Below are 3,993 nucleotides of genomic sequence, written 5' to 3'. Positions count from 1 at the left end.
TGACGTACAGAAAATCGTTGTGAGGTACAGAAAATAGGAGCGCCAGTCGCGGGAGTGCGCGCCAGGAAAAGGAAACAGCAGCGCCGGAACATGGTTTGAGAAAGGGCGACGGAGCGCGCACTGGGAAAGGGAAACACAAGCACCGGGGGAGGGTAAGCCACCGCTTTTGTGTAATACGATCCGGCTTGAGAGGTGACGGTACCAACGGGGTAAACAGGAGGCTCCTGCTGAAGTGAAGGCCAATGAACGGAACACTCTTCGTAGGGCGCTGTCCAGGGGGCTGAGTTAACTGGTGACGGGCGTGGCCCCAAAGTTCGCCAGAAGGTTCAAGAAAAGGTGCAACTAGGTTTTCGCCTTCACATTCTTAGAAAATTCGAAGCATAGCCTGTAATTTTTCGACATTTCCCGTTAAACAACCCGAACGTACACAGACGCCTCAAAAGAAAAAAAAAAAACGAAAGCGGGCACGTAACTTGAAAAGCTATTCGAGCGAATGGCTATTTATTTTATGCAGGAATTCCCGAACGTCTGGGAGCATCGAACGAGTGAAATTTAAAAAAAAAAGAAACCCGCCCAACGTGGGGCTCGAACCCACGAACCTGAGATTAAGAGTCTCATGCTCTACCGACTGAGCTAGCCGGGCGACGCCAAATGCATTTTATGCAGGAATTCCCGAACGTCTGGGAGCATCGAACAAGTGAAATTAAAAAAAAAAGAGAAACCCGCCCAACGTGGGGCTCGAACCCACGAACCTGAGATTAAGAGTCTCATGCTCTACCGACTGAGCTAGCCGGGCGACGCCAAATGCATTTGCAAAGTTCGATTCTGGGGTTGGGTAGGACTCCCCTAAGTGATGGAGCGGTGAGGTGACCCAGAGGATGGGGCATGAAACAGTTGAAGATTCGTTGGCGGCCTTCATAATGCGTGACTATCTCGTCCCCCGCCTTCATGAGCAACAGGCTCGGCCCGATGCTTTTTTTTTTTTTTTTCTTTATTGCCGACTGGGCAGAACAAAACAAGTACTACAGAATCAGCCCAAAGAGCTGAAAAAGGAGAGGAACATACATAAAACCGCCGTGCTTTTAGCTGGCGGTTCCGTTTTTGTGAACTTTTAAAACAGCAAGTTCATTCATAACCGATATCACTTCGTCTTCGTATTCCAGCTTCAAATACACTTCGCGGAGCTTACACAAGTGTTCAACAAAGTGGTTTCCAACCGACTTTGCATTGACATCTGAATTCCGTACTTCCATTCTACTCTTCCATATTCTGTGTAAACCAAAAACAAAAAACAAGTCGTATGGTAGAACATCTGGTTTAACATCTAGGAAACGAATTCCATGTGGGCTTAGGGGGAGGTCTTTTTTCACGGTACGCTGCAAGACATCCCAAAAAATAGAGCGTCCCAACATTCGATACAGACATGTTTGACACTTTCCGGTTTTTTACATAGTGTACAGTCGGCACCCCATGGCAAAAATAAACATTTTTCTAACATCCAAGTTTTTACCGTTAGCGTATTAATGTGCAATCGCTTCGGCGTGAGTGTGTGTTTGCTTCGTGTGTCTTTGCTTCGACGTCTGTGTCTCTACTCCTCTTGCGAAAAAATCACGCACCCCTCCGTCTAACGATGACGATGGTTGAACGTGAAGCTTTCTCGCGATGGATTTTCAGGTTGGCCACTCCCACACTGCGAGTATGTGCTACCGTGGCGGTACACATCACTTTTTTGGAATACCCACAACAACTCCGTAGGCCTAACGTTTGGGTTTGGCGTGGACGGCGCAAATCTGTACCTGCTGCTTGGGGGCGCTGCGAGCGCGCCATCGTATCGGATGTGCAGCTCACCGGCTCCGACAATTTTCGTTCGGCACCCCAGAGTACCTCTTCTAACGTCCTAAAAAATCTCTCCACCGTCACCGGAAGGCGATCCGGTTCATCTGGATACCACATTTCGGCAGGTGGGCCCCTCCAACATTTTTTACGGGCGATTTACGTCTCGACCACGCCGGAGGCGTCTCTAGGCCTAACGGCCATGGCGCCTCCCGGTAGAAAGGACGGCCGGCCCAGCACCGCAGCCGCAACCGTGGCGGACACCCAAACTGGATATGATCCTCACAGCATGGTTTGCACCTCCATCCCGACTTCGGGCAGCCCACCGGAGTTGCCTCAATCCTTCAAAAGCGCCGCGCTTGCTGCCGCGGTCGCTCGTCGAGAACAGGCGAGCAACGCGCTTTGGGCGGCCTCCACCGACGCTGCGTCCCTGGCCACGGCTGCCGACCCGGACGCTGACGCCTGCTCCTCAACAATTTCGCCGCCTGCGACGCGCTCCGCGGGCCCGCAGCGGGGGAACAAGAGGTTTTTGTGGCATCCTCAACCCCTGCCGAAGCCGAAAGCAACGGACTTCGTCGTTGTGCTCAAACCCCGGACTCAGCTGTCCCTCGCCAACGCTTTCCCCGAGAACGGGGCCGGTCGCGCGCTCATCGCCCACCTCGGAGCGACCGCGACACGGCTAGTCACTGTTGTGATGGTGCGGGAACAAAATCTCATCTTAGTTTACACCTCGCACCCGCACATAGCGGACAAACTTATCGGTGAGTTTGCAGTTCCCTCACCCGCCGGACCGGTGCCCTTGTTCGGGTACTTGCGCGCGGACACTCATGACTCCTGTTATGGAGTAGTGACGGTGCGCAGCTCCGACACCGAAGCCGCACTTCGTGAGAGCCTTTACTGGCCTGAAGGCGAGATTCTACACGTCCGGCGACTGGGCACCTCTAATAAGGTGCGCCTCACCTTTTCCGGCAAGGTGAAGCCCAGGTACACACTAAACTTTTTTACACCCTTTTTGGCCGAAAAGGGTGTAAAAACCTTGTCCCATGGCTAACACCTTTAAAAGGTGTTTTCGCCAAAAAAGGGTGTATGGACGAAAAAAGGGTGTAAGAACAAAAAAAAGGTGTTGAGGATGCTCAACACCCTTAAAGGGTGGTGAGGACGCTCAACACCCTAAATAAAGGGTGTTGAGCATCCTCACACCGTTTTTTAAAGGTGATGGCATGCGCAGTACCATGGTGTTGCGCATGTCATCACCATAGCCTTGGAGGCTTGCGACCTATCACCATGGTGTCCTAATGCAATTCATGGCGACAGGTGTATGTCTGGAGGCTCTGTAAGTAAATGAACTGCAACTATTTATGACTAATGGCACAATTTTAAGTTATATATACAGTGATCCCTCGTGGCATCAAACTCGGATATCTTGAAATATCGGTTAACTTGACATGACACACAAAAAAACGTAGTAGTCTGAACCAAAAAAGAAGAAATAATAGAACTTCCCAATTTCATGCACGTGACGATCACAACATTGGTGCACTAGAGGGACCACTGAAAACCGTTATCAGTGTGCTCACTACACATTAGCATTCAAGTGATACAACTAGACAGAACTGGACCCCCACTACAATTGCAATCATGTTTTCTGGTGGTAGCTTCCAAAAACAATATCCCATGTGATGTGCACCCGTAGAGAACTTGTATTGGTATTTGTCGTCACAACTTTTTTAAAAGGCAGACAACCACATTTATAAGTTCTATTGACCATAAATTGCACAATTTCTTTTGTGTCAAAAATCTTGACTCAAGCCGAATGAAACCACGTTTTCCGAACAAACTTTTACAATCGACAGTAAAAGTTGCAACACAAAAAAAGAAACAAGAATGTTTGCAAAATTCTGTGCATGAATCCTGAGACTAAAACTTATTCACAACCATAAACTATGATTGAGGTGTCTTAATAAACATTTTGGCAACTTCTCTTAAAACTTTACAGCCAAGCACATACCAAATATTAAGATACAAGCAATTATGAACTTCCTTCCCTCCGAATGCAATGAGGTGGACACAGCAGTCTGAACTATAAAGAACATTTACCTTTGACCCATCCTATAGCCGGTATTCATTGAAAAGTTTAGCTGTCAATTTCTTCGTTTGGCA

At 48.8% G+C, this 3,993-nt stretch overlaps 2 non-coding genes across 2 annotated transcripts; both read right to left on the bottom strand.

The window, feature by feature from the left end:
• Positions 1-570: 570 nt before the first annotated feature.
• Positions 571-643, bottom strand: Trnak-cuu (transfer RNA lysine (anticodon CUU)). The gene has a single exon. It is a non-coding gene; the product is annotated as a tRNA-Lys (tRNA).
• An 80-nt stretch (positions 644-723) lies between these two features.
• Positions 724-796, bottom strand: Trnak-cuu (transfer RNA lysine (anticodon CUU)). The gene has a single exon. It is a non-coding gene; the product is annotated as a tRNA-Lys (tRNA).
• Positions 797-3,993: the final 3,197 nt, after the last annotated feature.

Source organism: Haemaphysalis longicornis, unplaced genomic scaffold, assembly GCF_048455015.1.
Source record: "Haemaphysalis longicornis isolate Haplotype H1 unplaced genomic scaffold, Haemaphysalis longicornis Haplotype H1 scaffold_3, whole genome shotgun sequence".
Taxonomy (NCBI): domain Eukaryota; kingdom Metazoa; phylum Arthropoda; class Arachnida; order Ixodida; family Ixodidae; genus Haemaphysalis; species Haemaphysalis longicornis.
The sequence above is the reverse complement of the archived record's forward strand: the minus strand, read 5'-3'. Positions and strand labels throughout refer to the sequence as shown.